The 23237-nt window shown below is 36.5% G+C and overlaps 1 pseudogene; it reads right to left on the bottom strand.

Moving 5' to 3' along the window:
• Positions 1–10237: 10237 nt before the first annotated feature.
• LOC139030422 (craniofacial development protein 2-like) lies at positions 10238–11193 on the bottom strand (annotated as a pseudogene).
• Between the last annotated feature and the right edge of the window lie 12044 nt (positions 11194–23237).

Genomic DNA, 23237 nt, shown 5'->3' with positions numbered 1-23237 from the left:
ACACAGTCTTTTCAATAATTGCTGCTGGGATAACTGAACAGTTTCTGTGTAAAACAGAGAAATTAGAAGACTTCCTAATGCAATACACAAAGATAACCACAAAAAGGATTAAAGATCTAATGTAAGACAAGCAACTATAAAACTCTTAAAGGAAAACACAAGTAAAACACTGTATGATATAAATCATAGCAAGATCCTCTATGACCCACCTCCTAGAACAGTAGAAATTTAAATAAATAAATAAATAAATGGGACCTAATTAAATGTAAAAGCTTTTGCACAGCAAAGGAAACCATAAACAATGTGAAAAGACAACCCTCTGAATGGGAGAGAATAATAGCAAATGAAACAACTGACAAAGGATTAATTTCCAAATTATACAAGCAACTCATATAACTTAAGGCCAGAAAAACAAACAGCCTAATCAAAAAGTAGGAAAAAGATCTTAACATACATTTCTCCAAAAAAGACATATAAATGGCTAACAAACTCATGGAAAGATGCTCAACATCACTCATTATTAGAGAATGCAAATCAAAAATACAATGAGCTATCACCTCACACCAGTCAGAATGGACTTCATAAAAAAATCCACAAACAAGCACTGAAGAGGGTGTAGAGAAACCCTCAATAAATAATGCCAAATCGATTTTTATAAGTGGTGATGCTGGCTAATACTTCCACCAGTAGTGTATAAAAGAACTCAAGGCTCTTTTTCCTCGCCAGTGAACTTTAACTAATCTGATGTGCGCATGGTTGCACCTGATTTGGGTTTTAACTTTAGGGGTTTTGATTCTTTGTTTGGTTTGGTATTGGGATATCTTCTTTTGTGAAGTGCCCATTCTAGGCTGTGGTCCAATTTTATTATGCTGTCTCTTCCTTATTGATTTGTAGTTTTTTTTTTTTTTTTTTTTTTTTGCATTCTGGATTCATGCCTTGTTCAACAGTTACACATATTGTAAATATCTTCCACTTGGTGGATTATGCTTTAATTTTAAGAGGAGTTCTTAATGTTAATGCAGTTTTACTTAATCTTTTCCTTTATGTATCACATTTTCTGTAGACTATAAAAAGTTATTTTCTGCCTAAAATTCTTGACTGTACATATTAATATTTTTAATATAACTTCTTGAAGCTTTATTTTAAAAGTTTGATATTTAAAACTATGATACACCTCATACTGATTTTTGTACTCATATGAGGTAAGGATTAAAGTCTATTTTTTAAAATATATTTCTAATTGTTCTAATGATGGGTATTAGCAGATTATCCTTTTCCTCACAAATTGGTGGCACTAATTTGATTTTAAATCAAAATTCAATATACAAGCATTGGCCAATAAATGGCAGAATTAATCAAAGATAAATTTATTTGTATATTATGATCTAGCAATTACACTTCTAGGTACATAAAAGACACGCATACAAATATTTCAAAACAATATTGCTTATAGCAGACAAAATAAAAAACTGCTAATTGATTATGAACAGTAGAATGGATATGTACATTCTGCAAATTTATTTAGCACATATATGATGAATTATAGTTACATATTTCAGGAAGAAATCATAAGAATATGATGTTAGACCAAAAAAAGGCTGAAAAATATATTTATGTATATATATTCAACAGTGAATTATCTTTCTAAAGTACAAAAGCAAGTAAAATTAATCTCTTCCTAAAATTTAAAAAATAGATACTTTTAAATAGTTATCTATTTAAAGAATAAATAGTGATGAATGGGAAAGAAGTGAGGGAGGAAATCTGAATTGCTGGTATTTATATTTCCTTACTGCATTGTTTTTTATGTGGTTGATTCTCAGAATGCTTATAATATATACATTATTTTTCAGTATATATATTATGTGTTAGTAAAAGATTTACTTAAAATCAATAAAGTAAAAAAATAATCTTTATGTTGACAAGATATGTATTAATTTTGAAGACAGTAGCAATGCTTTGTGATGCAGATGAAAGGACACAAAGTAATCCTCAAAAGATGAGACATTTATTGTGGCTTTGTCATTAACTAGTTTGGAACTTGAAAAAAAGTTATTGACCTCTCTGAATTGCTGTTTCACAGTCTGTAGAGTAAAAGGCATCGGGCCTTCAACAAGGACTTCCAGAAACTATGTTCTGAAATTACACTTACCTAGATAAATAGAGACAGTTTCTCACCATTATGCCTGTTCATATAAGAATGTTAATTTTTATTTCTTACTCTTCTTCTGTTGATTGTATTTTTTTCTATCTCTATGGTCTTTTCCCATAATAGCTTTCATCTTGGAATAATCGAAAGCTAGTTTGGGGGGGAAAAAAAAAATGAAAGCAAAACTTCATCAGTGTTTCTCATTGGCATGTGTGACTGACCATCTGGTCACATTCACTAAATTATGGCAAGATGATGCTTTCTCAATCTTATTAATTCAGTGCATGTTTTTATTTGAGATGTTGGATGATCATATTCAATTCCAACTATCCTGTCAACACTCAGGGGAACATTTGGCTCCTAAATTATAGCACATGCCCACAGCTTCCCTATTTCATAATGATGGAGCATGCTTTAGTATCCTAGAGGATACCTTTTAAGCACATCAAAATAAATCCTTGTACTGAGACCTCCTTAATTAATTACCATGATTTAAAGGCATATATTCACCCAAACTCCAAGATTAATATCTGGTTTTGTGTCCTTACACCTGCTTCAGAAGTGCAATAACTTTCTGTCTTATTGCCACCAATTTATCCTTTATCCAAGTCAATTTATACTATAACAGCACATTAATCTTTGCAAAACACAGCTTTCAAAATTCCTCACTAACCCCAGATTTTTTTTTTGCTTTATATTAGACCTCCTAAAATTTTATCAATCCAAAGAAATATTCACTATGGGGTAATTTTAAAAAGCAGATTCTCTGTCCCTACTTGAGATCTAGGGTAAGGCTGAGAAATCTATACTTATTTGCCTGTCCAATATGAAGGAAAATTGGAAACTTGGAACTAATTTAGACATTGTTATGTACATTTCTCTGCCCTATTAAACAGAGAAATAACTATGCAAAATTAAATTTGTACTTTAGCCAAATATTTCACAGCACTGAAATAGTGTGCTGCCAAGAACTCATCCCCCTTAGCAGGCTCACTGTAGATAACTTTACAACTTTCTCTTATCTACTGTAGTAAAATCTGACCTGAATTGGAACATAGGAAAAATAAGGTAATGCCAATAAACATTTTGAAAACATGGGCTATTTATAGACTTGTTTCTCAGTGGTTAAGATAGGAAATTTTAGACAATTTCCTAAAATATAAGAGATGCCAAACATCTACTATATGGAGCTCCTTAGAAACCCATACAGAATAGTCTTTCAGGAAGAATCAAAAGTTGATTTGACTCTATGAGAGGAGATTAAAAACAAAAAAGCAACAACTATCAGAATTATACAGGAGGAAACCACACAGCTCTAGGAATAATGGCATAATTAATGGAAGTCCCATTAAAGATCAGCAGAGAGACACTGAAAAAATTATATCTTATATTTGGAGATGTCCATTTCTACATTCCTAGTTCCAGAGAAATTGCTGTTGATCAGTTGCTAAGAGATGTCCGCCTCTCTGTGACTCCATGGACTGCAGCATGACAGGCTCCTCTGTTCCCCACTATCTACCAAATTCTGTTCTAATTCTTATCAATTGAGTTGGTGATGGTATCTAACAATCCCAACCTCTGCCTCCCCTTATCCTTTTGTCTTTAATCTTTCCCAGCATCAGGGACATTTCCAATGAGTCGACACTTTGCACCAGGTGGCCAAGGTATTAGAGCTTCAGAGTCAGTCCTTCCAAGAAATATTCAGGGTTGATTTGCTTTAGGAGTGATTGGTTTGATCTCCTTGAAGCCTAAGGGACTCTCAAGAGTTTTCTCCAGCACCATAGCTTGAAACATCAATTGCTCAGAGCTCAGCCTTTTTTTTATGGTCCAAATCTCACATCTATACATGACTACTGGGAAAGCCATACTTTTGATTCTATAGATCTTTGTTGGAAAAGTGATGTTTCTGCTTTTTAATGCACTGTCTAGGATTGCCATAACTTTTCTTTCAAGCATTTTTTTTTTCTTTCAAGCGTCTTTTAATTTCATGGCTACAGTCACTGTCCAGAGTGATTTTGGAGCCTAAGAAAATAAAATCTGTCACTCTTTCAAATTTCCCCCCTTCTATTTGCCATGACATGATGGGACTGGATGCCATGACTTAGTTTTTTTTTAATGTTGAGTATCAAGCCAGTTTTTTCACACTCCTCTTTCACCCTCATCAAGAGACACTTTAATTTCTCTTAGCTTTCTGCCATTAGAGTGGTATCATCTGCATATTTGAAGTTGTTGATATTTCTCTGAGCAATCTTGATTCCAGCTTGTGATTCATACAGCTCAACATTTCACATGATGTATGCTGCATATAACTTAAAGAAGCAGAGTAACAATATATAGCCTTTCATAGTCCATTCCCAATTTTGAACAGGTCCTTTGTTCCATGTCTTATTCTCACTGTTGCTTCTTGACCTACATGCTGGTTTCTCAGAAGGCAGATAAGATGGTACAGTACTCCCATGTGCTTAAGAATTTTCCACAGTTTGCTATGATCCACATAATCAAAGGTTTTAGTGTAGTCAATGGAGCAGAAGTAGAGGTTTTTCTGGAACTCCTTGGCTTTCTCCATGATCCGACAAATGTTGGCAATTTGATCTCTGGTTCCTCTGCCTCTTCAAAATCCTCTCAAAAATCTTGGATTTTGTGTATCTGGAATTTTTAGATCACATATCGATGAAACCTAGCTTAAAGGATTTTGAGCATAGCCTTGCTATCATGTGAAATGAGGGCAACTGTATATAGTTTGAAAATTCTTTGACATTGCATTTCTTTGGGATTGGAATGAAAATTGATCTTTTCCTTTTCCAGTCCTGTGACCATTGTTGAGTTTTCCAAATTTGCTGGCATACTGAATGCAGCACTTTAAAACTGCATCGTCTTCTAGAATTTTAAATAGCTCAGCTGGAATTCCATCACCTCCACTAGTTTTGTTCATAATAATGCTTTCTAAGGCACCCTTGATCTCACACTCTGGGATATCTGGCTCTAGGTGAGTGATGACACCATCATGGTTATCTGATCCTTTAGATCTTTCTTATATAGCTGTGTGTGTTCTTGCCACCTGTTCTTAATCTCTTCTGCTTCTGTTAGGACCTTAGAGTTACTGCCCTTTTTCACGTACATCCTTGCACCAAATATTTCCTTGATATCTCCAGTTTTCTTGAAGAGATCTTACTTCTTTCTCATTCTATCATTTCCTTGTATTTCTTTGCATTTTTCATTTAAGAAGACCTTCATATCTCTCCTTTCTATTCTCTGGAACTCTGCACTGAGTTTGGTATATCTTTCCCTCTCTCCCTTGCCTTTCACTTCACTTCTTTCCTCAGCTATTAGTAAAGCATCCTCAGACAACTTCTGCCCTCTTTCATTTCTTTTTTTTTTTTTTTTTTTTTCAGATGGTTTTGTTCACTGCCTTCAGTAAAATGTTATGAACCTCCTCCCATGGTTTTTCAAGCACTGTATCTACCAGATCTAACCTCTCAAATCTGTTCATCACCTCCACTGCATAATCATATGGGTTTTGGCTTATGTCTTATCTGCATGGCCTCATGGTTTTCCCTACTTTCTTCAATTTAAGCCTGAATTTTGTGATAACGGGCTGATGATCTGAGCTACCGTCAGCTCCAGGTCTTGTTTTGGATGGCTGTATAGTTTTCCGGGCTTCCCTGGTGTCTCAGAGGTTAAAGTGTCTGCCTGCAATACGGGAGACCCGGGTTCGATCCCTGGGTTGGGAAGATCCCCTGGAGAAGGAAATGACAACCCACTCCAGTATTCTTGCCTGGAGAATCCTATTGACAGAGGAGCCTGGTGGGCTACAGTCCACAGGGTTGCAAAGGGTCAGACACTGCAAAGAATGTAGTCAACCTGATTTCAGTGTTGATCATCTGGTGATGTGCGTGTGTAGAGTCATCTCTTGTGTTGTTGGTAAAGGATGTTTGCTATGACTGATGTGTTCTCCTGGCAAAACTGTTAGCTTTAGCCCTGCTTCATTTTGCACTCCCAGGCCAAACATACCTGTTACTCTGGGTATCTCGACTTTCTGCTTTTATATTCCAATCTCCTATGATGAATAAGGACTTTTTTTTTTTTTTTTTTGGTTTCCAGTTCTATTAACAGAAGGCATTGTAGATCTTCATGTAACTAGTCAACTTCTGCTTCTTTCATATCAGTGGTTGGGGCATAGACTTGGATCACTGTGATGGTGAATGGTTTGCCTTGAAAATGAATGGAGAATATTCTGTTGTTTTTGAGATTTCACCCAAGTACTTCATTTTGGACATTTCTGTTGAATGGAGGGCTGCTCCATTTCTTTTAGGGATTCTAGACCATAGTCATAGTTATAATGGTCATTCAAATTAAATTTTCCCATTCTAGTCCATTTTTGTTCACTGATTCCTAAGATGTTGAGATTCAATCTTGCCATCTCCTGCTTGACCACATCCAATTTACCTTAATTCATGGACCTAACTCCAAGTTCCTATGCAATGAAATTACCCACAATGGAGTACACAGATCATTGTCTTACATTGAACAAGGAAATAATAGATGGGGGGAAATGTATTTTACTATAAACTCAGTGAGAAAGGAGAACTACATTTACTATAAATAAATGTGGTAAAAATAGAAATTATCAATAAATATTATATTATTTTGCCTACACTGTCTATGCCCAAATTCTTTTCTCTATCCACTTGATACTCTGCAAACAAATAATAATTAGATAATTATTTCTCATTCTGCAGGTACTTGCTGTTTCACTCCTCCATGCATTTACATAGGTTCTTCCTTCTTCCTGGAATTCCAAACTGAGTGTGTACTCAGTCCTTCAGACCCCAGCTCAAGCTCTTCATTCCAAATCCATTTCTCTTTATCTACTAGGAATAACTGATAGTTGTCATCTCTTTCACCCTCTGCTAACATCTTACCATATACATACTTGTATTGTGCTACAAACAATGCTGTAATAGGATTGTTCATTTCCCCATCAAACTGACTCCTGAGGACCTGAGCCTTTATAAACTGTTTATCCTTCACATATGAAAATGGATCATACTGAATTAAATAATATTGAAATAATTGGGATGGGTAGCAAGTTCTTCATGGACCATCCAAACAATAACTGCATGATTTCAGTTCCTAGATAAAAGGGTAAACTCATGGGAGAAGTGTAAATGTTGTACCTTCTATGATGGCTATAAAGGAAGTCAGTTTTCAAGAACTGACTTATTATATGATTAACTGATTATGATATAAAACATCATTGTGAGTACAATTAAGCTGAGTAGAGAATAAAAAAAGAATAAATTCAGAGTATTGATCAATGTGATTATTTTGATTTACTGTGTTACTAAACTAAAATATACATTTAATCAGAAAATAAGAAATTACTAAAATTTTCATATTAAGATAGTACTAGCTATATATATTGACCACTTATAGACTTGGCACTTTGCTAAATATTTCAAGTGCATTATCTCATTTAATGTTGACCATAAGTTTATGATGTAGGTGCTGTTAATTCCCCCTTCATTCGGGGGAAACTAAAACTTAGTGTGGTTTTATAGCTCACACAAGATCACGTAGCTGAAAAGAACATTTTGGGGATTTTTCACCAAGAGATGTTGTCTGAAAATTGCACAAAATAATTATATCATGCTGTATATCACAGGATGAGGTTATTGGGAAGAAAAGTAAAGACTGGTGAAAATTATAGAGACAAGTTTTCCACATCAAATTAAATTTTTATTATTAAAATACTCTGATAACTTTTAGTACATTTAAATGGAATTGTCTTTTAGAGGTTTTAACTTGCTAAAAATTAATTTTGTGAATTTTATTTTCAAACACGCATTTGTGTTTAAAGGCCAGATGACAGAAGACACTATTAAATTGCCAATTTTGACAGATATCTATACTGGTATTGATATTCTAATAACAAAATTTCATGTACCTTGTATAGAAAAACCCATAAAAAAGCCCTTCTGGCTGGAACATTACGATCATACACAAAGAACTAAAATAACATGTCTCTTTACCTTATTCTCCCACAGAAAACAGATAAGAATATGGTGTTCCTTTAACCCTTTGGGCTCTAGTTTGGTCTCAAACTAAATGAAATGGAAAAGTATTAAAGAAAAAAAAAAAGGGGCTCTGTCGTTTTTGTGACATTTACCAAAGAAGACTCCCAAGTCAGAGACTGTAACTGAACTGAGTCCTCATAATATGAACATTCATCTAACAGTACCAAACTTATATACTTGAATTCCCATAACTGCAGTGATCCCTCTATTCCTTCCTACACCTTCATGAAGAAATGTAACTGATTTTCATTGACAGGAACAAAAACAAGTTCACTTAAATCCTTACTCTACCTGAAAAATAAATTACACAGTATAAAATAATTACTGAATTTTATTAATCTTTGCCAGAAAACTTAATGGTAAAGCTAAAATCTTATATTGGCAACATTGGCAAAAATGACCAATAAAGACAATTAAAGAAAAATATTTCATCAACCTGGCCAACTGGCTCCATTCTACACAAAGTTTTAGACCTGAAATTATTCATGAGTTATTCTTTGGTAGCATTTCTGTTGATAGATTTGTGGAAGACTCTCAGTAATATTTTAACTTTAGTATAATTTCAAAGTTATAGAAAATCTGTAAGAATAGTGCAAGGAATTCCCACATAATCTTTATAGAGAAACATCATTTTTTTTTTTCATTCTATCCAATCTACCTTTTAATTTAATTAAATACAGGTGGCACATCTAAGTTCTTACTTCCAGTAGGGATAATGCTTGTCCCCTCAACCTTATTGATAAGTCTGTCTCTGGTGAAGTACACTGACTGCCTAGGTCTCAACTCCTGCAGATATGACAACCCCCAAACAAGCATAACCATGGAAGATTTCTCTCAATCACTCATCTTTAATTGCACTTAGCAACTAGTCTTTCTCACTTAGGAAAAGCTGACCACTTCATACTCATTCCTAAAACAGAATACAATTTCTCTCCCCATTTCTCAATACAACCTTCATGTGCATGCTATATTTTAATTAATATAAGCAATGATTAAAATTGTCACTCTAAGTTATAACTATTAATTAGATGCTTACTGACATCTCTGCTTCTTCACTTTCCACATCTTCCACCACTTCACTCAAATACACATATATCTCTCCATCAGCACTTTCATTGTCTGAAATAAAGCTCTTCCTGTACACTTGGACTTGAAATAAAGTCTTCTATGCATTCCCCTCACATATAATCATATATATGTTTTATTTATTTATTTATTGCAAGGAACCTGGTTACACAATTGTGGGGCCTGGTTCAATAAGAACAAAACTCACAGGGCAGCCTACGGGGAAAAGCAGGCTGGTACCTTGAATATGGACTGAAATGCTGTCCACAGGAGAGATTTTTTTTTCTTTTTCTCTTTCTTTTTATAAAAAAAAAACACACACATTATTTTATACTAAACAACACACACACACACACACACACACACACACACCAGTGTAGGACTTTTTCTGTTTCTCCAAATCCTCTCCAGCATTTATTATTTGGAGACATTTTGATGATAGTCATTCTGACTGGTGTGAGGTAATACCTCATTGTAGTTTTCATTCACATTTCTCTAATGATTAGCATCTTTTCATGTGCCTTTTAACCATCCTTACATATTATCTTCCTCACCTAAAATTCACCCTACAAAGTGTCATCATGGTGATTTCTTGTCTTTCCCATTCGATTGTTTTCCTCTATTTCTTTGCACTCATCACTGAGGAAGGCTTTCTTATCTCTCCTTACTATTCTTTGGAACTCTGCATTCAAATGGATATATCTTTCCTTTTCTCCTTTGCTTTTCACTTCTTTTCTTTTCACAGCTATTTGTAAGGCCTCCTCAGACAGCCATTTTGCTTTTTTCTATTTCTTTTCTTGGGGATGGTCTTAATCACTGTCTTCTATACAATGTCACAAACCTCCTCCCATAGTTCTTCTGGCACTCTATCAGATCTAGTCCCCTTAAATCTATTTCTCACTTCCACGGTATAATCGTAAGGGATTTTATTTAGTTCATACCTGAATGGTCTAGTGGTTTTCCCTACTTCATTCAATTTAAGTCTGAATTTGGCAATAAGGAGTTCATGATCTGAGCCACAGTCAGCTCCCAATCTTGTTTTTGATGACTGTGTAGAGCTTCTCCACCTTTGGCTGCGAAGAATATAATCAATCTGATCTCAGTGTTGACCAACTGATGATGTCCATGTTTAGAGTCTCCTCTTGTGTTGTTGGAAGAGGGTGTTTGCTATGACAAGTGTGTTGTCTTGGCAAAACTCTATTAGCCTTTGCCCTGCTTCATTCTGTACTCCCAGGCAAAATTTGCCTGTTACTCCAGGTATTTCTTGACTTCCTACTTTTGCACTCCAGTCCCCTATAATGAAAATGACATCTTTTTTGGGTGTTAGTTTTAGAAGGTCTTGTAGATCTTCATAAAACCGTTCAACCTCAGCTTTGTCAGCATTACTGGTTGGGGCATTGACTTAAATTACTCTGATATTGAATGGCTTGCCTAGGCAATGAACAGAGATCATTCTGTCATTTTTGAGATTGCATTCAAGTACTGCATTTCAGACTCTTTTGTTGACTGTGATGGCTACTCCCTTTTGTCTTAGGGATTCCTGCCCACAGTAGTAGATATAATGGTCATCTGAGTTAAATTCACCCATGCCAGTCCATCTTAGTTCGCTGATTCCTAAAATGTCGATGTTCATCTTGCCATCTCCTGTTTGACCACTTTCAATTTGCCTTGATTCAGGGACCTAACGTTCCAAGTTCCTATTCAATATTGCTCTTTACAGCATCAGATTTTGCTTCTATCAGCCTTCATATCCACAACTGGGTGTTGTTTTTGCTTTGGCTCTGTCTCTTCATTCTTTTTGGAGTTATTTCTCCACTGAAATCCAGTAGCATTCTGGGCACCTACTGACCTGGGGAGTTCCTCTTTCAGTATCCTATCTTTTTGCCTTTTTATACTGTTCATGCGGTTCTCACAACAAGAATACTGAAATGGTTTGCCATTCCCTTCTCCAGTGGACCATTTTGTCAGAACTCTCCACCATGACCTGTCCTACTTGGCTGGCCCTAGAGGGCATGGCTCATAGTTTCATTGAGTTAGACAAGGCTGTGGTCCATGTGATTAGGTCGGTTCGTTTTCTGTCATTGTGGTTTTCAGTCTATCTGCTCTCTGATGAAGAAGGATAAGAGACTTATGGAAGCTTCCTGATGGGAGAGACTGATTTAGAGGGAAACTGGGTCTTGTACTGATGGGCAAGGCCAAGCTCAGTAAATCTTTAATTTTCTGTTGATGGGTGGATCTGTTTTCCCTCCCTGTTATTTACCTGGGGCCAAACTATGGTGGAGATAATCAAGATAATGGTGACCTCCTTCAAAATGTCCCATGCATGTACTGCTACACTCAATACTCCCAACCCTGCAGACAGCCACCACTTACCCACACCTCCGCTGGAGACTCTGGACACTCACAGGCAAGTCTGGGTCAGTCTTTTGTTTCTCCCCAAATCAATTTATATATGCAAATGTATTTCAGTCTGATTTCTCAACTCTTTCTCTATGATCTTAGACTTTGAATGTGAGTGAAAACTGAGGACATTCCACGCTGAGAGTTCCCATTTTATAGAACCCAGGCGAATGTAGGTATGATTTATGTTTTTAACATTCTTTTTTGCACTCCCAGCCTTGTAAGCTTAAAATGACTATAGTGAAAGTATTAGTCCTGTCTAACTGTTTGCAACCCCATGGACTGTAGCTCGCCAGGTTCCTCTGCCCATGGTGTTCTCCAGGCAAGAATACTGGAGTGGGTTGTCATTCCCTTCTCAAGGGGATCTTCCTGACCCAGCAATTGAATCTGGATCTCCTGCATTGCACGTAATTTCTTTACCATTTGAACCAGTATAGCAAGTAGTAACTCTATATGTCTACTGACATTTGTTTGGCTTTCTGAACAAAATTCTAAGAACTAAAGGGTTAGCCGAAATATATCCAGTATGAAATTGTTGTAGGCTGACAAATTCATTCACACTCTTATCAGTGTCTCCCAGAATGTTGGAATTTAATTCTTTAACTCCTTCATAAGTGAATTGTTTACAAGGTGATTTGAGAAACAGAATTCCTTGGGGACTAGAGTTCCTTGGAACAAAGGAGGTTAACAGAAATTGAAATAACAAAATTCTTTGAGAGATTAAATTGGACCTAGTAAGTTAGAGGTAGAATGGACTTTAATTCTTCAAGATAAGCTGACACATTTTATGTAAATTGAGTTCTTGGGAAGAAAAAGAACTTAAGAGCTAAGAACTAAAACTGCCAAATTCATTATGTAACTCTGGGTTAATATTCACCATGCTCCCTGTGGTTGAATTTCTGCCATGCCTATGGCTTTATAAAAGAATTTCACCCTTATAAAGGGAAAGGCAAGAATGTAAGATATAAGATTTTCCTAATTCTTTTTTTCTTTACCCCACTAAACCCTATCATGATTAAGGCTAGTGTTAGTCACTCAGTCTTGTTTTATTCTTTGTAATCCTGTGCACTGTGGTCTGCCATATTTAAGGATAAGGAAATAATAATTAAATATGACTTGTAGTTTAAAATTAACTAATTGTTCATGTCAATATGGCAAAGTGTTTTTAGTGTCAGGTCTATTATTCCTCTTCCTTGTTTTCATTGATCAAAAGTCTATTTATAAAAATAAAACATAATGTTTTCTTTCTCTGAGTGATAGGATTAAAGGATAATTTTATCTCTTTATATATACACTTTCTTCATTTTTCAAGTCTTCTGCAATAAGAATGTGTTATTGTATTTAAAAAATAAATTTGAAAGCAGTAAAAGAACTACCACTTAAGGAATATGCTTAATAGGACCCCATATTAATTTCCTATTGTGGCTGAAACCCAGTGACTTAAAACAACACAAACTTGTAGTTCTGAGGTCAGAAGTCTAAGAGGGGTTGACAAGGTCACATTGCTTCTGGAGGCTCTAAAGGAGAACAGACTTCCTTGCCCATTCTAGCTTTTACAGTTTACCTGTATTCCTTGACCCATGGTCCCTTTCTCCATCTTCAAAGCCAGCAGTATAACATCTTCAACTTTTTCTATATCTCTTGTCCTATCTCTTACCTCTGCTTCCATCATTATATCTTCTGTGACTTTCTTTTAGTTCTCTCTTATAAAGATTCTTGTGAGTACATTGGCCCACCTGATAATCCAGGATAATCTTCCCCTTTTAATATCCTTAACTTAGTTACAGTTGCAGAATCCCTTTTGCCATGGAAGGTAACATATTCCTGGGTTTCAAGGATCAGATATGGACAGTTCAGCTCAATCATGTCTGACTCTTTGCCACCCCATAGACTGCAGCATGCCAGGCTTACCTGTCCATCTCTAGGATATGGACATCCAGTATATGGACATCCTGGGTGCATTTATTCAGCCTATCATAGACTTCTTTTATTCAGCCTTTTTGAGTTTTTCCAAACATTTTCAAGCTTTCATCTATTACCTTATGCCTGACATGCACACACACACACACACACACACACACACACACACACACAGGGTACATGTTTTATGTCTCTACAGAGTATATAAATATTCTGGTAAATATTATGACAATTAACATTCTTGATCCTTTCCCCTCTGGACTTCAAACACTACTGTTTTTCTATCTTTCCATCTCATTCTCTCTAATTTTATTCAGTGTTCAAAAATGAATTGAGTACCTACATGGCCTCAGGCTCTAAGTTGTAAAGATAGAGTGGTGAACAACACAGATATGGATTCTGCTCAGGGAACTTTCATAATGGTAGGAGGAGTGAAATACACCTGCAGACAAATATATAAACAAAATAATCAGAGAGTTGTATAAATGTTACGAGTAAAATATACAGCAAATAGTGAATGACTAATGGAGAGATGAATGACAGGGTCATCACTTCACTGAAGGTCTTTCTAAAGGGCAAAATTGAGGCTGAGATCTGAAATGAAAAAAGAAAGAAAGAAAGAAAGAAAACATGTGGACTAAAACCAAACCAGATTAAAATAGTATGAATAAAGTCTGTCCTAACTCATTTCCTACAATATTGCAACAGATATTGTTTAGTGGCATGAGTACTGATTTGGGACCTGGGAGACACAGAGAAATAATATAGAAATAACCCTCGATTTTCTCATCATGATATTAGGAAATTGAATAATAAAGTCAAATATTCTTAAAAAAATCAAATATTCTATGGGTTTTTATAAATATGTGCAAAATTTATTTTTACATAGTTTTAGATGCATTGTCCTTTAGGTTATTGAAAGTCACATCATTTGACACTAATATAGCACTTTATTTTGGTTATATGTGTGTTTTTGTGTGTCATGATAAATATTGAATTAGTAGAGTATTTCATGCCAGGAATCACCAAATAGGCCAAATGACTGAAAAATAATTACTAGTTTATTATGGCAATCTAAGTCCACATCATTTGTGAAATGAGGCTTTTAGTTCCTCTGTGCATCTAATAAAAGCGGAGACACAGCCAGTTTATTGATCTGCTTAGATATGTTGTCCACAAACTGTGTTCATCTTTTCAACACTGAGTAATTGTCTAACACTGCTGACCCCAAAATGGTTTGGATTCTACTCAGTACCCAGGAAAACATTATAGATGATTCTAATTTGATCATAACAAAGCAGCTCAGTGTATTTTTATAATGGTAATAAGTAAAAGTAAATAACCAATTTTGCCTGAATGAAATAAAAAATCAACACTTCTTTGCAATATGATTTTCAGGAAGAAAATCCACAGATTTGTCTCATTTCTAAAGGTTTAGTGGCAAAATATTCAGAGGTATATATTTTTTTACAAATCTACATGAAATGGGCCAAAACACGCTATTCAGATTTTGAATGTACCTAACAAGCTCTTAGTAGCTCAACTTTATATCATTTTTACAGATGATTATAATGGATATATTAGTATATCCTCGTCCCTTAGAAAAACACAATCTGCCATATGACCCAGCAATCCCACTTCTGGGCATACACACCGAGGAAATCAGATCTGAAAGAGACACGTGCACCCCAATGTTCATCGCAGCACTGTTTATCATAGCCAGGACATGAAAGCAACCTAGATGCCCATCAGCAGACGAATGGATAAGGAAGCTGTGGTGCATATACACCATGGAATATTACTCAGCCATTAAAAAGAATTCATTTGAATCAGTTCTAATGAGATGGATGAAACTGGAGCCCATTATACAGAGTGAAGTAAGCCAGCAAGATAAAGACCATTACAGTATACTAACACATATATATGGAATTTAGAAAGATGGTAATGATAACCCTATATGCAAAACAGGAAAAGAGACACAGATGTATAGAACAGACTTTTGGACTCTGTGGGAGAAGGCGAGGGAGGGATGTTTCAAGAGAACAGCATCGAAACATGTATATTATCTAGGGTGAAAGAGATCACCAGCCCAGGTTGGATGCATGAGACAAGTGCTCGGACCTGGTGCACTGGGAAGACCCAGAGGGATCGGGTGGAGAGGGAGGTGGGAGGGGGATTGGGATGGGGAACACATGTAAATCCATGGCTGATTCATGTCAATGTATGACAAAACCCACTACAGTATTGTGGAGTGGTTAGCCTCCAACTAATAAAAAAAAGAAAAAAGAAAAACACAGTCTCTGTTTTTGTGGTTTTGTTTTTGTAACTAAGCATAACATTTTAGAGACTTCCCGATAGCCCGAAAGGAAAATTTGTCTGCAATGCAGGAGACCAGGGTTTGATCCCTGGATCAGGAAGATCCTCTGGAGAAGGGAATGACAATCTACTCGAATATTCTTGCCTGCAGAATCCCATGGAGAGAGAAGCCTGGCGGGCTGGAGTCCATGGAGTCGCAGAGTCGCACACAACTGAGCAACTAACACACACACACACACACACACACACACACACACACACACAACATAACAAGGATTTATCTGTGTGCTGCTGCTGCTGCTAAGTCACTTCAGTCGTGTCCAACTCTGTGCGACCCCATAGACGGCAGCTGTGTGCACACAATATCTAATAGATATTTTGTAGAGAGAGAGTGGGTGAATTACTTGTTTATTCAGTAAGATATTATTACTGATAATGTTCTGAGACTTATGTTGACTATAAAAATTATTCCTATGATTTTTCTCCCTATTAAAACTCCCAAGTTTATGGTGGTAGTTATCAGGAAAATATATGAACATTTCTCACAGGTATTCATCAACTTTTATGAATTTTTAATTAAAATCTAAAAAGTATAAAGAAGTATAAATATAATTGAGTACCTAACTTTCTTAAGGAATAGATAAGAAATAAGTCATAAGCTTTTAGGAATTAAGAACATATTTGTTTTGCTATATGATTTGACAAAAATAGAAATGAAGAAAAACAAGTGCAACTTCAAGTATTTTGGTTTATAATTTTTTCAAACAATCAGGAAAATGTGAGGAATTTCCATATTGCATAACAACCAAATAAAAAGGAGCATTCAAAAAAAAAAATGGATGATTTACTTTATCAGGACATATCCCTTATTTGTTTTTGTTTCTTGTTTGCTGATTATTTAGTATTACAGGAACAAATGTACAAAGACACAGAATTTTTTAAAATGTCTTATAAGGTCATGAACGTGGGTTTATCTATAACAGCTGAGGCTGTCCCTCCTATCTGATTAGTTCTTGCAAAACAGCAGAACTAACTTCCCAATTCTACCTATGAGAAAGCAAGGAATCTACTGTTTAGAAATATCATGAGTGTTTAAATATCATTTCTTGTTGTTGTTCAGTAGCTTAGTCATGTCTGACTTTTTGTGACCTCATGAACTGTAGCCCATCAGTCTTCTCTGTCCATGGGATTTTCCAGACAAAAATATTGGAATGGGTTGTCATTTCCTTATCCAGGGGATCTTCCTGAGCCAGGGATCAAACTCATGTCTCTTGCATCTCCTGCATTTGCAGGCAGATTCTTTACCACTGAGCCACCAGGGAAGCCTTTATCACTTTGTTGTTGCTCAGTCTCTAAGTCGTGTCTGACTCATTATGACTCCATGAAATGCAGCATGCCAGCCTTCCGTGTCTTTCACTATCTCCCTGAATCTGCTCAAATTCATGTCCATTGAGTCAGTGATGTCATTCAACCATCTCATCCTCTGTTGTCCCCCTTCTCCTCTTGCCCTCAATTTTTTTTAACATCAGGGTCTTTTCCAATGAGTTAGCTCTTGACATTAGGTGGCAAAAGTATTGGAGCTTCAGCAGCAGTCCTTCCAATGAGTATTCAGTGTTGGTTTGCTTTAGGATGGACCGGTTTGATCTCATTGCAGGCCAAGGGACTCTCAAGAGTCTTCTCCAGTACCACATATTGAGAGCATCAGTTCTTCAGCCCTCAACCTTCTTTACAGTCCAACTCTCACATCCATACATGAATATTGGAAAAGCCATAGCTTTGACTATATGGACTTTTGTTTGGTAAAGTGATGTTTCTGCTCTAGGTTTGTAATAGCTTTTCTTCCAAAGAACAAGTGTCTTTTAATTTTGTGGCTGCAGTCACAGTCCACAGTGATTTTGGAGCCCAAGAAAATGAAATCTGACACTGTTTCCACTTTCCCCTCATCTATTTGCCATGAAGTGATGGGACCAGATGCCATGATCCTTGCTTTTTAAATGTTGAGCTTTAAGCTAGCTTTTTCACTCTCCTCTTTCACCTTCATCAAGAGGCTCTTTAGTTCCTCTTCACTTTCTGCCATTAATGTGGTATCATCAGCATATCGGAGGTTGTTGATTTCTCCTGGCAAACTTGAATACAGCTTGTGAGTTATCCAGCCTAGCATTTCATATAATGTTACTCTGCATGTAAGTTGAATAAGCAGGGTGACAATGTACAGCCTAGACATACTCTTTCCCTTGTCTCTTAGAAGGCATTAAATACAAACAAAACAGCACAAACATCCAATTTTGAAACTTTATTTTGTTTAGTGATAAACATGCATGTAGCTATTTTAAAGAATACCTTCACATGCATAATTGTAGTAAGATGAACAACAGAGTCTGAAGCTGAACTTTGAACTAAAGATTGAGTCATTGAGAGGAAGACACTCCTCCCCATGTTCTACTTCCACCCTTAGGTCCCATGAATATCAATGTTACTTTCCTGTTAGGCTGATATTTCCTGCATACTCTTAAGTATCCATTCATCAATTTGTACCTGCCTTAGGATAGGGTAGAATATGTGACTCCTAGTTGCAATGTTAGGGAAAGGGGTATTGGAAGGAAGTACAGAGCACCCTTCCCTTGGGTATGGTAAAAGGACTGAATCAGAATTTCAATTCTTCTGTTCTAATCACTGCTCTCTTGTTAACTGTAATGATACTGGCTAATTTATTTATTTCTCTTTACCTCAATCTCTTTATGTATAATAGAAATAGTTTAGACTAGATACTCTGCAAGATTCTTCATAATCTTTATGAATTCCCAATTTCAGTGCTCCTGACTAAAGTGGTTTCCTTCTCCCTTTCACCCTATGAGTTATTCATATAAATAACCTGGAGGTGCAAAATCCTTCATTGTTTGCCAGCTGGGCTGACCTCCATTTTACAGTCTGTATGACTGAATGGTTTGACTATTTTCAAGTCAGCCTCCTAACAATTCATTTTGTATTTGCAATTTGGCAGCAGCCCAGTGGTTAAGACAACTGGAGTAACTGTGAAATGGTCACTCTCTGGTTCTTCTTTGGCACAAAGCCAGCCTTCTGTTTTCTTTTGCAGCTGAGAGTCATTCTTACAGTATTTAGTGAATAAATTTATCATTTACAGACTTATTTCTGAGAAGGTGATGGAGTGCTACTGCCACTGAGGAGATGCCCAACCACTTCCTCTCATATATGTATGTCCAAAGGCAGGGCACCACCAAAGTCCAAGAAATGGTCCATTCTGAAGGAGGATGACCTGAATGTTGTTACACCCATAGAGAAGCAGATGTAAATCTCTTTTATATCAACAAATGGTATAAAAAGATGCTGAGTTTGATGCCTGAAAAGAATCATGAAAAATAGAGGAGGAATGCAATTAGATATTCAATATCCCGATGTTTATAACAAATTTCTATCTAATAAAAATGTATTTGTCTTGGGAATGGGATAGGAGTCAAATTAATATTACTGACACAAAGGTCAGAGTCAGGAACGAAAATTTCATTTATTCTAACACTGTGATACATTTTTATGAAGCTATATATAGTTTTAAATATCCTTTGTTGTGGGGAGGGAGGGACGTTAACACACAGAAATCCTTTGAGTTCCTACACACTAACAATGAGAAAACAGAAAGAGAAGTTAAGGAAACAATCCCATTCACCATTGCAAAGAAAAGAATAAAATACTTAGGAATATATTTACCTAAAGAAACAAAAGACCTATATATAGAAAACTATAAAACACTGATGAAAGAAATCAAAGAGGACACAAATAGATGGAGAAATATACCATGTTAATGAATTGGAAGAATCAATATAGTGAAAATAAGTATACTACCCAAAGCAATCTATAGATTCAATGCAATCCCTATCAAGCTACCAACGGTGTTTTTCACAGAACTAGAACAAGTAATTTCACAATTTGTATGGAAATACAAAAAACCTCGAATAGCCAAAGCAATCTTCAGAATGAAGAATGGAACTGGAGGAATCAACCTGCCTGACTTCAGACTATACTACAAAGCTACAGTCATCAAGACAGTATGGTACTGGCACTAAGGCAGAAACCTAGATCAATGGGACAAAACAGAAAGCCCAGAAATAAATCCACGCAACTATGGACACCTTATCTTTGACAAAGGAGGCAAGACTATACAATGGAGAAAAGACAATTTCTTTAACAAATGGTACTAGGAAAACTGGTCAACAACTTGTAAAAGAATGAAACTAGAACATTTTCTAACACCATACACAAAAATAAACCCAAAATGGATTAAAGATCTAAACGTAAGACCAGAAATTATAAAACTCCTAGAGGAAAACATAGGCAAAACACTCTCTGACATAAATCACAGCAGGATCCTCTATGACCCACCTCCCAGAATATTGGAAATAAAAGCAAAAATAAACAAATGGGACCTAATTAAACCTAAAAGCTTTTGCACAACAAAAGAAACTGTAAGCAAGGTGAAAAGACAGCCTTCATAATGGGAGAAAATAATAGCAAATGAAGCAACTGACAAAGAATTAATATCAAAAATATACAAGCAACTCCTGCAGCTCAATTCTAGAAAAATAAAAGACCCAATCAAAAAATGGGCCAAAGAACTAAACAGACAGTTGTCCAAAGAAGACATACAGATGGCTAACAAACACATCAAAAGATGTTCAACATTACTCATTGTCAGAGAAAGGAAAATCAAAGCCACAATGAAGTACCATCTCACGCCGGTCAGAATGGCTGCAATCCAAAAATCTACAAACAATAAATGCTGGAGAGGGTGTGAAGAAAATGGAACCCTCTTACACTGTTGGTGGGAATGCAAACTAGTACAGCCACTATGGAGAACAGTGTGGAGATTCCTAAAAACCTGGAAATAGAACTGCCATATGACCCAGCAATCCCACTACTGGGCATGCACACCAAGGGAACCAGAATTGAAAGAGGCACTTGTACCCCAGTGTTCATCACAGCACTGTTTATAATAGCCAGGACATGGAAGCAACCTAGATGCCCATCAACAGATGAATGTATAAGAAAGCTGTGGTACATATACACAACGGAATATTACTCAGCCATTAAATAGAATTCATTTGAATCAGTTTTAATGAGGTTGATGAAACTGGAGCCTATTATACAGAGTGAAGTAAACCAGAAAGAAAAACACCAATACAGTATACTAATGCATATACAAGGAATTTAGAAGATGGTAGTGATAACCCTGTATGTGAGACAGCAAAAGAGACACAGATGTATGGAACAGTCTTTTGGACTCTGTGGGACAGGGCGAGGGCGGGATGATATGGGAGAATGGCATTGAAACATTTAAATTGTCATATGTGAAATGAATCGCCAGTCCAGGTTCAATGCATGAGACAGGGTGCTCAGGGCTGCTGCACTGGGATGACTCAGAGAGATGGGCTGTGCAGGGAGGTGGGAGGGAGGGGGGTTCAGGATGGTAAACACATGTACAGCCATGGAGGATTCAAGTCAATGTATGGCAAAACCAATACAATATTGTAAAGTAAAATTAATTAACTTAAAAAAAAGGAAGTGAAAGAGGAGAGTGAAAAATTTGTTTTAAAGCTCAACTTTTGGAAACTAAGATCATGGCACCTGGTCCCATCACTTCATGGGACATAGATGGGTAAACAGTGGAAACAGTGTTATACTTTATTTTGGGGGGCTCCAAAATCACCTCAGATGGTGATTGCAACCATGAAAGTAAAAGACGCTTACTCCTTGGAAGGAAAGTTATGACCAACCTAGATAGCATATTAAAAAGCAGAGATATTGCTTTGCCAACAAAGGTCCATCTAGTCAAGGCTATGGTTTTTCCAATGTATGGATGTGAGAGTTGGACTGTGAAGAAAGCTGAGAGCTGAAGAATTGTTGCTTTTGAACTGTAGTGTTGGAGACGACTCTTGAGAATCCCTTGGACTGCAAGGAGATCCAATCAGTCCATTCTGAAGGAGATCAGTCCTGGGTGTTCATTGGAAAGACTGATGCTGAAGCTGAAACTCCAATACTTTGGCCACCTGATGCGAAGAGCTGACTCATTTGAAAAGACCCTTATGCTGGGATGGATTGGGGGCAGGAGGAGAAGGGGACCACAGAGGATGAGATGGCTGGATGGCATCACCAACTCGATGGACATGAGTTTGAGTAGACTCCGGGAGTTGGTGATGGACAGGGAGGCCTGGGGTGCTGCAATTCATGGGGTCCCAAAGAGTCAGACACAACTGAGCAACTGAACTGAACTGATGGGCTTGATATGGCTTTGGGAAGCCTTCTGCTAAGAGGTAGTGCTGTGTTTCTCTTTTGCTAAAGGTTTTCAGTGAGGCATTCAGCACTGCAGTTTGCTGACCTTTGGGTTGGGGTTTGGTCTTAGTGTTGAGACATAGGCCTTTAGAAGAATTCTTATCAATTAATATTCCATAGGGTCTGGAGTTTTATAGTGGTGAAGAGCCCTAGACTTCTGTCTCCCACCTGGTAATTCAAGCCCAGCCCCTTACTGCAGCACCTAGATTTCACACTCCACACATCTCAGAAGACAAACCGCCAATACTAATGGTGAAATGGCACTCGATAGCCAAGAACTCCCAAATAGACTCACACACTTTCAAAGAGAAAAGGAGAGAAAGAAAAGAGGGGGAAAAGGATAAAAACTGGAGTCAAAAAGAAGAGAGCAACCAAATCAATAAACAAATCCACAAGTGAAAATGAATACTAAAAATTAGACTGGCAAAATTACAAAATCAGAAATATGGAAAAAGTGAAGCATAGCTAGATGGTACTGTACAAATATAAATAAAATAAAAATAAAGTGAATTTATTAAAATAGAAATTAAAGTAACAATAAAGAACAATATAAGAACAATATGAAAAAAAATTAAAAAGGAAAATTATATATAGAGTATAAGAAAAATGTCTTTGTGATTCTTCCTTTTGCTTCTTGACACAGTGTTCTTCAGTCAATCTGCCTACTCAGAAAGTCCTCCAGTATTTCTATAGAGTTCTGTGAACTTGTTGTGGGCAATGTGGGGTCATCTCAGATTCAGAACTTGCCTTACTCCAGTTTATATTTGCTCCCATAATCCACAGTTTCCCCTAAAGTCCAGTCTCAGGCTAATTGAAGGGATTTAAGCCACTGCACTTGTGACTGAAGGATCTCATTCCCCTCTTCTTTGGTTACACATCCCCTGGTGTTCCACTCTGGTTTGGGATGTCTCTGCTTGTAGGCTGCCTTCTTGTTGGTGTTTGTTCCCCACCCAGACAAAAGGATGGTG

This window comes from Odocoileus virginianus, chromosome 22 (genome assembly GCF_023699985.2).
Source record: "Odocoileus virginianus isolate 20LAN1187 ecotype Illinois chromosome 22, Ovbor_1.2, whole genome shotgun sequence".
Taxonomy (NCBI): Eukaryota; Metazoa; Chordata; class Mammalia; order Artiodactyla; family Cervidae; genus Odocoileus; species Odocoileus virginianus.
This window is presented reverse-complemented; position numbering and strand designations above follow the sequence as displayed.